This window comes from Ambystoma mexicanum, chromosome 7q (genome assembly GCF_040938575.1).
Source record: "Ambystoma mexicanum isolate Mex_15411 chromosome 7q, UKY_AmexF1_1, whole genome shotgun sequence".
Taxonomy (NCBI): Eukaryota; Metazoa; Chordata; class Amphibia; order Caudata; family Ambystomatidae; genus Ambystoma; species Ambystoma mexicanum.
In genome coordinates, this window is record NC_090941.1 from 358,619,882 (window position 1) to 358,633,595 (window position 13,714).

The window sequence follows — 13,714 nt, forward strand, 5'->3', positions numbered from 1 at the left end:
TGCTATAGTTTAGTAACTAAATTTGGGTTAAAGGAATATTAAGTAGGCATTTTTAAATTTGCTGGTAACCTATGTTTGGGTGTAATAGAGGTATTGTTATATTCAAACCAACCACTTCTTTTTTTTGACATATGCAGTGTGGTGCCCTCAAGTGGTTGTGGCAAAAGTGTGGTATACTATACCTACTGTAGCAAAGGTTTTCTTTCCAAGATATACTTGGCCGTGTGTGAAGCCTGCAAGATTACAGACTTTTTGGTACCATCTGCATTGTACCTTAGAAGCATTAGTATGACATATTGGCTATGTTAGTTTATTTGTATATTGGAATGATTGTCTGAATTGCAAAAAGGGCATAATATGCAACAATTTGCATTCTCCAGAAGCTGGTGAAATGGAATGTATTCAGAATTTGGTATGGATACATATACACATCGTTCATTAGGGATGTGGTATTGTGAAACATGGCTGCAGAGAGAGTATGCATGATTCGACTTGTATGAAATCTGGAAGATTTCATTTCTAGGGGTCTTTTTGGTTTCCAGTACTTGTAGTAAGTACGTTGTGAATTCTTGTGGATCTTACTGTGTGTTTATGGTAAATATTACCATTCACGCACAGTAGTCCAATTCTTGCCTTATACCTAAGACACTGGGGGTCATTACGAGATGGGCGGTAGCCATGGTGCTATTAGCACCATGGCTGCCTCTCATACCGTGACCTAGTCCGCTGTTGTTCAATGGGGACTTACAAGTGTAGTCCGACCCTGGTGGGACTGGTAGGTCCCCATTGAACAAACCATTCCCCATTCCCATTTGAGCCCCCATAGGGCTCAACGGGAATGGGGAGGGCGCTAATAACAGGCTTGCGACTTGCAAGCCCGTTATTAGCGCCCTGGTCCCTTAGCAGGACCCGTAAGGGATGTGTGGTCAGACCACACGTTCCTTATGGTCCCCCCAAGGGACCTTGGAATAGGGCGGTAAGTGATCACCAGCACCGGTGTTCTTACCGGTGCCCGGTATCCCTTACCGCCCACCTCGTAATGAGGCTCACTGTATGTGTTGACAGGATTATATGTGACATGTCTGTGTAGGACAAGCATTTTCAAACACAACTGGTCCAAGCTGTTTATGTAAATGTTGTGAACAATTGGTGGCAATTGAAAGAGAACATTCATTGTCACATTAGCATAACAATTTACTCCAGTTGTGTTGCTGAATTCAAATGGACCAGAGAGTTTTGTTTGTAGATCGTTTGATGGGCCTGCAGATCTTTCCAGAAAAGAGACATTTGTGTCTTTCTATTATGATGGACATGCAGTTGACTTTGTTCTAGACAGTTTTGTGGTTTGATTGTTTGATCCAGAAGGAGTTGGTTGATGTTTTGTATTGGTAATTTTGGGAGATCGCTATACCTTCTGTTTGTATTACTTTTCTTTATAAAGGCTTTTTTTAGGTACCGGGTACATATCTACATGGGGTATGTATAGTGCCCGTAGCCTTTTGTATTCCAGGATGCAAGGAATGTCAGTGTTGACTTTGTTTGCATCAAAGTTAACTAGGAATAGACTAAGTTAACTAGGAATAGACTATTGAGTGTACACAGATGTGAAAAGGCTATGTAACTCATAACTTATTTAAAGACTGTGCTGCTAATGTCAATCAATGCTTGATCTAGGGTTTGACCATGTGATTTGTGAATAGTGACAGTATATGCAAGAGATAGAGAAAATTGAGTACATGTCTTTGCAAAGAAGGAAATATGCTATTGTCCGGCCAATTTATTTTTACTTCTGCAAGTTGTCAAAGTGGATGTTGACAAACTGAAAGTTGTCATGTGCATATGTTTTGAAGCTAACAACTGTACACATTAACTAAACCTTGTTCTATGTCAAGGGTACTTTTTAGAATTGCTCTACAGTTTAAACAAAAAGTTAATATTTTCTTCGATCCAGCTCTGTTTAGTCATGCTATCACTTGTTTACACATAGGAAGTGTCATGTTGTGCACTTCTAGTTTGTCTGTGGAGCTGAGATGCAGTATGTGTTACACTTTCAACATGGTCTCATTGAATTGAATATAGCTTCCAAAGGTTGGCATTAAGGACATACATTTTAGATTGTGTTGAGTCAATAGTTCCATTACATCAGGAGCAGATGTGTTTTATCCATATAGCTCATGAATTAGTCTACTATTTAAGATGGATTTTGCACCTTTAGTAAGCAGACCAGTTCTAATGCATTTTGAAATGTTAGCATAGGTGAGGTCTGCAGAAAAGTGCATGCTTTGAGTTAGTGGTCTGTAGTGAAAATGTTGCCAGAGATGTATATTGCCAATGTTGCTGAGGGTATTGCAGCATTATTTGTGTCCTAATGTTTTGAAAATAGGTTGACCTTCCACTGGTGTTAACTGTAGCAGGTCTCTGAAAACTATAACATGTTTTCCTCCAAACAGAACTTCATAGGTGGTTTTTAGGACTTCTTGCATTCTTAGATGAATTAAAGCCAACATGAGGTTGGAAACCATGCTTACTTCATCTATAAGGAACAGTTTAATTTGTTTTAGAATTCTACGTACTTCAGTAGCAGCTTCTGTTGATAATTTGTAGTATTCTGATTTGTTTTGGTGTTCCACAGGGAGGAGTAGTAGTCGGTGTAATGTCACACTTTCTATGTTTTAGGCAGCTAAACCTCTTGGGGCAGTTACTATAGCTGAAAGGTTGTTGTTTGATAAGTTTTGTAGACGTTTGCTGGCTATTTTAATTAAGAATGTTTAACCAGAACCAGCTTCACCACTTACCTACAGGAGCAGAGGTTTATAATGTTTACAGCTACAGGTTATAGTTTCATGTTTAAAACCATGTTCAATTTCTTGAGTAGCTTCTAGATAAATTGTGAGTTGTTCATCATTTAGATGTGATTCCAGCACTGACAAGACTTCCTCAGATCGCTTATATTGATACATTCTATTTTATACCTCAGTCGTGGCTATTTCAGCTTCATTTAGAATGAGTTGTTCCAAGTGGTTCTTGGATTCCTATAAGGTAGGGTTGATTGCCCTCAGGAGTGTCTTTGTCTAGTTGAGCTTCAATCTCTTCCTCTTGTTTGCTTTCAGTGTACAACATTTGTTTGCATTGTTTGCAATTGTCATGTGTTATACTTCTTTCATTTGCTTCGAATGCAGCTTCAATTGAGTCATAGTCACGTAATCATTCTCTTTCTTTTCTCCGAGGTTTAACAATTTGGAGTAGGGCCATGTAATACAGTTCTCTATGTTGTGGAAATATAAATGATAACTTTATATAATTAATTAGACTGGGTTTGGTGAATATCACTAGGCTTCCTTCCCAGGTTGGGACTGAATATTTGTCAGTTGTGTCATTTGGTGTGACATTGTTTTTGTAGGTGTAGTTTTGGGCAATGTCGTGCAGACACACGTTTTCCAAAGCAGTACTTCTGTTTCGGTAGTTTGTGTCAATTGCATTGTTTTTTAAAATGTCCTGGCTGTTGGCTTGATTTGTGGCTATGTTTTATATCTCTTGTAGGATTTTAGTACTCTTTTTCAGGATGAAGCTGGTCCAAGGTTCAGTCAGACAATGTGTTCAGATATGCCATATAAGGATGTACCTGTTAAAAGGTCTGCAGCTTCGTAGCACCTGCATTCTCTATAGGAGAGCATTTTTTATACCGAAGCTGTACAACGTTTGTGATAGAGTTTTGTCAGATGATATATCATCCCAGAGGTCTTTTAGCTCTGTTTTCTCAGCTTTGAGGCTGTGGCATATCTTGCAACTGCAGTGAAAATGTCTGCAATGTAACATATGTCTATGTTTGCATTCAACAAGAGGGAAATGATTGCATTGTAATCATTGATGTACTTGGATGCTTTGCCTCTTTTAATGTGGTATGTATTTCTAGGGGATTTAGCTTTTACGCATTGTCTAACATACAACATCAAGCTATTTACTTGTTCTTTTTTGCAAACTGGTGTAGGGAAGCTAAAGCAACATTTGGTTTAGTATGTGCCTTTGTTTTTATATCTACATCGGCAGCAGTTTCCACACTTATGTTTTTGGACTCGTAACACTTGTGTATGTCGTTCACTATCTGTGGTTTCTGAAGGGATGTAGCAGATAATGCATTTTTCAATAAACTGTAAAACAGTGACCTAACTATCACGGGCACATTTAGGAGCATCACTTAACCACAAGAGCATGTGGATGTGTGGTGCTCCTCTGAATTGATATTCTTTTCTCCAAAAGAAGTGTTGCACTTCTCTATGTGGAGGGGTAGTTTTATTGCAAATAAAGTGCAGCATGGCGATGAAGCAATGGTGAAAGTACCTTCATACATTGCCAGGGTAAAGAGAACAGAGTTCTCCTGGTGTTTTTATATCTCTGTATTGATTTATTTCCTTCTATAAAGAGCACAGACAGTCCAGAGGTATTGTAGCGTTGTTACATGGAATCGAATAGTTACAGTTGCATGTAGGTGTACATACTTTGGTATATGATGTGTTGCATGTAGGGTGGTATGGCTACACAAAGGTTACATGGTGTATAGCATATTGTAGCATGCACATTATATGTAGGTGTACACATCACAGCCTCACCTGGTGACGCTGCTGGCTTCTGTGGGGGGTTTAGGAGGATAGCCTTGTTTTGATAGCTTTGCGGAATGCAAGGTGTGAGGGTTCAGATCTCAGGGTGAGTGGAAGGGAGTTCCATTGCCTGGCAGCAATGAAGAGGAAGACGAGACCACCCCCTCTTGCATGCTTGCATGCTTGACTTTGGGTACAGGCAGCAGGTTGGGGTAGGGTGTTGGGGTAGGGTGTTCTTGTAGGTCTGGAGGAGAGGGGTATGTTCATTCTCTGAGATAGGTAGGACAGGGCTGTGTGATGAATGCACTTGTGGGTATGGGTAAGTGTTTTAAAGAGGACACATTCACAGATGGGCATCCAGTGGGCTTGTCATCGGGCTGCAGAGATGTGTTCCCTTTTTGGGATGCCTATGGTGGCGCATAGGGCCTAATTTTGGATGGTTTGGAGTTTGTCAAGGTATTTTGCAGAGGTGCCCGTAAAGAGGATTAACAAACCATGTGGGTGGGCCTAGGTTCTTAGCATTCAACGTACATCAGCGTGACGTCGGAACCACTATTCTTTGCCATGTGTGCCAAGAGATTTGTGATACTTGACTGCAAAACTTCATCTGGGTCATTTAATTTTTGAAACCGCTGGGTAGCAGGTATGTTTAAAAGGTAGAGCCTGTTTTTAATATGTGTGCAACTCCATAACATAAAGTTGCCAGTTCACTTTCGAAGAGAAGGTGGAAAATGAATTTGACATTTTGTCTGTACATGGGCTCTTCAGAATACATTCTTAAAGAGCGATATTCTGATGCACTAATTTGTGTGGACCTTTTATCATATCTTCCTCTTTTTCCTGTAGGAAAGAGTAGTGTATAAGAACGTGCATCTACACTTTTTTCCCATATGCTCATTGTTGATCCTTTGGCTTTATGCATTTGATGTGTTTCTAATGCATCGTCAATTGTGTCTTTGGAGTATAGTGGGTGAATTGCATACTGGCCTAAAATGGTGGCTACAGTAACAGGATATACACATTCAAATTGGCCAGTTGCTGGTGAGTCTTGAATAAGTTGGGTGGTTTCTCTTAAATTTTCCTCTATGTTTATTTCTTTGCAGTTATCATTGTTTTTTATAGATATTTTAGGGTTTGTCTAACTTTGATTGAGTCAACCAGTTGTTGCCAAATGTTTTTGTCTTTTGTTGGCACACCATTAACTAGTACAATCAACGATTGATCTATTGGTCATTGCACAATTTGTCCATTTTCTTTTAGATCTAATGGCAAATATACTACTTTGCCATGGATGCCCTTTAGTGACTCAGATGTAGGTAATTTGGTTGATTTTGGTTGAAGGAGTATTATAGCTTGAAATGGTTGCGCTGTTTGTATTATAATGGTTACATACAAGTTAAGCTGTTGGAGAACTTTCAGAAGTGGGAATATTTGTTATTAGTGATAGCATGTGATAGCATTTGGCTATTGTCAAGCTTTGTGTTGCAGTACATGCAAACTGTTGAGGGGTCAGTTATTTTGTATTTAGTTTCTGCTGTTGGATATAAAGCTAATTAGAACCATTGTGATTCCTCATTATCCTCTATTTTGTAGTCCACATCTACTATTATTGTTCTCTTTTTATAAACATTTCTGTGACAACAGACACATACTTGGTCCGGTATTTCAGCAGATGTGTTTTGAAACTTAGCTATTTCTTTTTTGCATGTCTTGATTAGGACTTTGGTGTTTATGAGGTTTTCGGTTAATGCACAGAATGTTCCAAGTCACCTTCAGTTCCAAAGTGTTTACTTTGCATATGCACTATTTCTTGAAGCAGTTCTTTGGCTGCTCCATGCAGGAGAATGTTATTTAAATTTTGCAGTTTTAGAGCAGGACTTTTTGCATAGTATAGTCGATGCACAAGATTCCATATAGTAGAATGGAGCGTCGCTAACATTTTGATGTGGTGGAAAGTGCTTTTTCAAGCAGTTTCTAAAATGCAGGTTAATGAATGTCCTCACAGACCAGTGTGGCTGTGTACTGTATTTGTATGTATTTCATTTTTATATATTGCTTTTCACCAAAGCGTGGTAAATAAGAACAAAACAGTACATACAAATGGAGATAAAATAGCAAACACAGTGGACATCTCGATTTTACATTAGACATTTTAACCCGTAGAGAGGAAATAAGATTTCAAGGAGATCTGGAAAGTAGAGTAGAGAGAAATGGAATGAAGAGAAAGAGGGAGAGAATTCCAGTGGAAAGGAGAAAGAAGAGAAAAGGAACAAAAACGAGACTGAGCACAATATGGATGAGGATCAACAAGAAGGGAGTGAGAAGAAGAGTGGAGTGAACGCAATGGACTACCATGAGACAAGAGAAGAGAGAAATAGGGGTGTATTGCCGTGAAGGGATTTAAAGGGTGGCACAGAGAAATAGAACACAAAAAGAGGCATTAAATAAAGATTTTGGATGGGCTAGACTAGATATAGGAAGTCCAAAGAGAGTAGAAGAGCATTAGAAAAGCCAGGAAAAGATTAAGGTAGGCACTTGAGTCATCAAAGGACGAGATATCCAACTGTTGTAACAGGGAAAGGGCCAGGAACGAGAAGAAAGAGAGATATGGTGATTAAAGGAGAGAGCTGAGTCTAAATAGAGACCCAGATTACAGGCCGTAGAAGAAATAGGTAACTTTGCTGGGGAAATTATATGACTATGGGAAGGCGAGGTGGAATGGAAGTAGAAGAAAAGAAGACAACTTCAGTTTTAGCAGTATTAAGTACCAAGAAGTGGTCCGTCATCCAGGATTTAACAGCAAGAAGACAGGCACTGACTGATTTTATGATGAATGTCATCAGTAAAGTGTGGAAAGGATAGAAAAAGTTGGTTGTCATCAGCGTAGAAATGGTGAGATACACCAAAAGAAGAAATGACATTGGTGAGTGCAGAAGTATAGAGAGAAAAGAGAAAAGGACCAAGGATGGAGCCTTGAGGAACACAATAGATATGCGGAAATGTTTTGGAAGAAGCCCCGGCCCAAGAGACTATGAAAGTCCTCTGGGACAGGTTTGACTTGAACCAAGATAAAACCAGTCAGAAAAAGCAAAAGAAGCAAGAGCTGATAGTAGACGTGTGTGGTCAACAGTGTCAAAAGCTGCAGAAAGATCCAAGCAAATGAGAAGAGAGGAGTGTTTAGAGTAATATGCAGAGTGTAGGGTGTCCAGAACAGAGAGGAGGAGAGGAGTCTCCATAGAATAACCCAGACGGAAGCCATACTGAAAGCAAGGAAGAATGGAATTATGAGAGACAAAAGTGGAAACCTGAGAGTAAACAATATGTTCAAGAATTATAGAGAGCTATGTCAAGAGCGAAATGAGGTGGAAATTAGAAGCAGAGGATACATCAGCAGAAGGTTTCTTTAGGATCGGGATGATAGTATCATGCTTAAATGTGGATGGAAATATTGAAGTGTCTAAACAGGAGTTAAACAGAATTGTAAGACAAGGGACGAGCAAGGGATAGATTTAGAAATACGTGTGGATGGGATAGGGTCCATTGGGGAGGAAGTGGGTTGAGCCCGAGCGAGGAGAAGAAAGGTCTCCTCATTAGTAATAGAGGTACACTCAAAAGGAATCTCCCTGGGAGGTACCAAAGAGGTACTGGACTGGAGTCTATGGTTTGTAAAGTTTTCATTGTACTTTTTCTTTTAGTTTCACATAGTGATTAAGGAGCTGTCGTAAAGATTTAAAGGATTGTTTTTTCTTGTTCTTCGTTTATAAACTTCTTCATTGAAGTATGGTTCTGTGTTGCTTGTGTTAATCCGTTAATCATTACAGAAGTTTGAAAAGGTTTGTATATTGACACTGTGCATGTTTAGAAGTAGTTTTTGTAATTCATTGATTAATTTAGGTTTCATTGTTTTTTAAATCAAAATAAACAATGTTTTCTTTAGTAGAAACGTGCTGTCAATTAGAGCTTGTTGGATTTGTCTCCTGTGGTCGTTTTTAAGGGTAGATTGTAACTTTTCAGCTGTTTCTATAAGATTATGAAGACCTCTGCAGTGGAACCTTTTTTGTAATATACATTCTTTGGATTTCTTTACCGGGACTACTTTAACACTGGTAGATAGATGGTTAGGTTCATTAAAAGGTCTGCTTTTCTCTGTACATATTTTTTTACTTTTAGTTTTTGCTAGAGGGGCCTTATCTTTTTTAGTCATACCTGGTTTAGTTTTGTTCAGTCAGGTTTCTAGTTCTTTTGTTTTAATGTTTTCTCTAAATAGTTTTAGAGGTGGATGTCTATATGGTGTAGTTGTATTATCATATGCTCTATTTTCTCTCTAGAGTTGCTTTTTAGTAAGCATTTTGTTGTGTCTTTTGGAAAAAGAGAAAGCTTGCGTTGGAAATGTGTGTAATGTATATGCATATATGATGCATGGGCTGTGGGTTTGATTGTAGAGATGAATAGAGTGGTCTATTAGGTGTGGAGTAAGGTTGTGAGATTAAGAGTTTGCAGTGGTGTTGTGATGGAATATGTAGGTTGATTGTGCTGTTTTGGGCAACAGAGCGGGTGCTGCAAAGGTGGTGTGTAGATGGGAATAGTAAGAGTGTGAATGGTGCAATAAAATGGGCTAGAGTGAAAGAAATGTTGCTTTGAAAAGAGTATTCTGGGATAATATACATCGTAATGGTGATGCTGTAATTACATACATATACATGGTACATTAATGTACTTACTTTGTTGGATCCGAAGGGTGTGCGTTTTTCGGTTGTTGTCTTCTGTAATGTGCTTCTTTACTGTCATTGTAAAAGAAAGTTAGTGGGGATATGTGGTAATGGTAAAGTACTTTTAGTAAGCAAGGTTCATATTCATGAAGGAAGGGGGAGTGGTGGTGAAAAACAGTTAATAAAATTGGTGGACGAGTAAAAATGGTTGCTTTTAGGAGCATTTTCATGAACGATAAGAAATGTGCATGAGTTTTTGTAGAAGCTCTATAATTCTTTGTAAAAGAGAAGACAGGTTGTTGGAAAGATTTGTAGTACACTTTTAAATGGCAGTTGTTGTGGAAGTTTAACACTTTAGGAGTATATGCATCCTTGCCAACATAATGCATTTTAATCTGTATGTGTTTATGTAGTTCTACATTTTTTGTTTGCATTCTGCGATTGTAGTTCCACTTTTCCCATTGTGAAAGTTGGAATACAAGTCACAGAGTGGAGAGAAAAAAGTTTGACTGCATAAGCAGCTGATTTTTGGAATGGGGTATATTAGGAAGTATACATGTACTGTCAATATTTTCAACTGGCACACACTGAGGGCCAATAATTATAAATGGTGTACAAATCTATTTTATCTGCTTTTACTTTTTTTAATGAAAAAGTGACACAGTGCTGCTGTGAATGTAGATATGCATTTTTTTTAAGTTTCTTCAAAATGCTATAAAAATATTGTGAAAATCACAGCATTGTATATGTTTATTTGATATACATGTCATTGTTTTGAATCTTGAAGTTAAGTCGTGTTTTTTTCTTTGCATTGTGGGACTTGTAGTTTGAGTTTTATAATGGGCAAAGTTAATTGGAAGTGACAGAATGCAAATAAAAAATAAATACCTAATAAGCACCTATAGATTGTAATGAGTGATGTTGGGATGTCTGCATGTGCTGCCAATTTATGAAACAGGCAGACACTAAGTGCCACTTAAAATGGTCTAACAATCTATTTTATCTGCTTTTCCTTTATTTTATGAAACAGTGACACAGTTCTGCTATACATACACATATGCATTTTTGAACTTTCATTACAATGATTGTAAATAGAAACATGTTTAAGTGCAGAGCATTGTAATTGTTTGCTGCTTCATGTCCGCAGGTGATGAATGTTGCAATGCATGCCATTTGCTAGAGTGGTTAAAAAGAGAATATGCTTATTGAGAAGCTTTTTACAGGGTCAGTAGTAGGAACCCTCTATTACATGGCCATGGTAGTGGCCATGTAGTTATGGTTAATTTGCTGTTTCCATAGGAAGAGCACTTTTTGGGTGGCTTATAACTTCGCTCTCCCTGGACGGATCCTCACCAAACTTTGCAAAAAATGTATTTGGGTCACTCTGGATTTTTTTTTACAGTTTGGTGAGGATTCGTCCGGGGGGGCAAAGTTAGTTATAGTGGGGGTCCCAAAACTTTTTTTTTCCCATAGACTGAATGGGAAAAAAAAATTGCTAGCGTCTACAGCCCAAACCGCTGGACGGATTTTCACCAAATTTGGACCAGGAGCAACGGCTTGGTCCCGAAAGCATGCTTTTGCAAATTTGGTGAAAATCCATCCAGTATTTTTTTTTAAAATGACCAAAAAGTAGGTAAAAAAAAAATTAGTGATATCTGTGTTCGGTCCGCAGACACACTTCCCTGTTCGCTCCGCGGACAGTGTCCTGATTGGCCAATCGGCTTGCGTGATGTTCGCGGACATGCAACATGTTCGCTGATTGGACGGCGTGGAGCGTGAAGCGCGTCAGATTTTCGGTAGCGCCCACCATCTTGGATTCGCGGTCGTCCGCGGACAGCGCGGTGAAACTTTGTTCAAAATTTGTATTTAGTAGAGTTTGTTGGTGTGTAAGAGTGTTTGGGGAGGGTGGGACTGTATGAGATAGGATGAAAGTTGTGTTTTTTATGTGTTAGATGTTCTTTTTGTGTTCGATTTGTCTGCGGACATCAGGGGTGTTCTGAAATGTTCTAAATAAACTGAATGGGGGGTGTTCTGAGGACTCAATATGTGTACGTTTTGTTCGCAAGCAAACTGAAACTGTTCTAAGAACACTCGCAGTGTCCTGAAATATTCGCAAATAAACAAAATGGGGGTGTCCTGAGGACGCTGTCCATATTGTTCGTTGTCAAGTTGAATATGTTCTAAGAACACTCGCGGTGTCCTGAATTGTTTGCAAATACACAAAATGGGGGTGTTCTGAAGACGTTGTCGAACACTCGCTGTGTCCTGAAATGTTCGCAAATATGATTGGGGGCTGTGGCTGACAAGTTGAATGTGTTCTAAGAACACTTGCGGTGTCCTGAAATGTTCGCAAATAAACAAAATGGGGGTGTCCTGAGGACGCTGTCCGTATTGTTCTCTATCAAGTTGAATGTGTTCTAAGAACACTTGCGGTGTCCTGGAAAGTTCGCAAATAAACAAGATGGTGGTGTTCTGAAGACGGTTCTAAGAACACCCGCGGTGTCCGGGGAATGTTCGTAGGGGGTGTCCTGAAGACGCTGTCCGTATTGTTCTCTGTCAAGTTGAATGTGTTCTAAGAACACTCGCGGTGTCCTGAAATGTTCGCAAATAAACAAAATGGGGGTGTTCTGAAGACGCTGTCCGTATTGTTCTCTGTCAAGTTGAATCTGTTCTAAGAACACTCGCGGTGTCCTGAAATTTTCGCAAATAAACAAGATGGTGGTGTTCTGAAGATGGTTCTAAGAACACCCGCGGTGTCCGGGGAATGTTCGTAGGGGGTGTCCTGAAGACGCTGTCCGTATTGTTCTCTGTCAAGTTGAATGTGTTCTAAGAACACCCCGGTGTCCTGGAATGTTCCTAGGGGGTGTCCTGAAGGCGTAGTCCGTATTGTTCGCTGGCAAGTTGAATGTGTTCTAAGAACACTCGCAGTGTCCTGAAATGTTCGCAAATAAACAAAATGAGGGTGTCCTGAGGACACTGTCCGTATTGTTCTCTGTCACGTTGAATGTGTTCTTAGAAAACTCATGGTGTCCTGAAATGTTTGCAAATAAACGAAATGGGGGTGTTCTGAGGACACTGTCAGTATTGTTCGTTGTCAAGTTGAATGTGTTCTAAGAACACTCGCGGTGTCCTGAAATGTTCACAAATAAACAAGATGGTGGTGTTCTGAAGATGCTTCTAAGAACACTTGCGGTGTCCGGGGAATGTTCGTAGGGGGTGTCCTGAGGAGGCTGTCCGTATTGTTCTCTGTCAAGTTGAATGTGTTCTAAGAACACTCGCGGTGTCCTGAAATGTTTGCAAATAAACAAAATAGGGGTGTTCTGAAGACGTTTCTAAGAACACTCCCGGTGTCCTGGAATCTTCGTAGGGGGTGTCCTGAAGGCGTGGTCCGTATTGTTCACTGGCAAGTTGAATGTGTTCTAAGAACACTCGCAGTGTCCTGAAATGTTAGCAAATAAACAAAATGGGGGTGTCCTGTGGACGCTGTCCATATTGTTCTCTGTCACGTTGAATGTGTTCTTAGAACACTCATGGTGTCCTGAAATGTTCGCAAATAAACGAAATGGGGGTGTTCTGAGGACACTGTCCGTATTGTTCGTTGTCAAGTTGAATGTGTTCTAAGAACACTCGCGGTGTCCTGAAATGTTCGTAGGGGGTGTCCTGAAAACGCTGTCCGTATTGTTCGTTGGCAAGTTGAAAGTGTTCTAAGAACACTCATAATGTCCGCGGACATTAAAAGTTTCCATAGATCATAGTTGAAATGTTTAACTCTATGGATGTGATATGCTGCGGTGGTTGTTGCCAGGGCATACAGTCTTGGGTGCATGGCCAATTCATTCATATTTGCTTATAACTTTGGGTGAAAAACCAATGTATAAGGAACAAAGGTATTAGATACTATGGATGTGATATGTTGCTATGGTTCTCCTTATTATTGTATACTTACTGTTTGGTCTAGTAACGGGAGTCCATGTTTTTCTTGTTCATTTCTGTGATAAAAGAAAATAGCATGTTAGTATTAGTATTTTGTAATGGCTTATTACATTGTATAATCAATATACTTTTTTTTGGACCCTCATATTTAGTAGATTACATATCAGAGTACTGTGCAATTTGCTCAGTTTCTGTATTTGTTGCTAAAATCATTGGGTCTGTGGGAGAAAAAAGAAATCCATGTTGGATTAAAAAAAAACTTTTTCTGTTATGCTATAGTTTATTTGTTTGTTTGTTTTCAGTGTTCACTTGTTGTTTCTGGCTAATGCTTTATACTTTGGCTTGCTGTATTTTTTTGGGGCAGTAACATATTATTTATTTGTTTTGATATTATAACATTTTGGAGCAGTAAAATACCAATTGGCGTATTCTAACTGTCTATTTTTTGATATATTTTAGTGGTATTGATTTATCTAT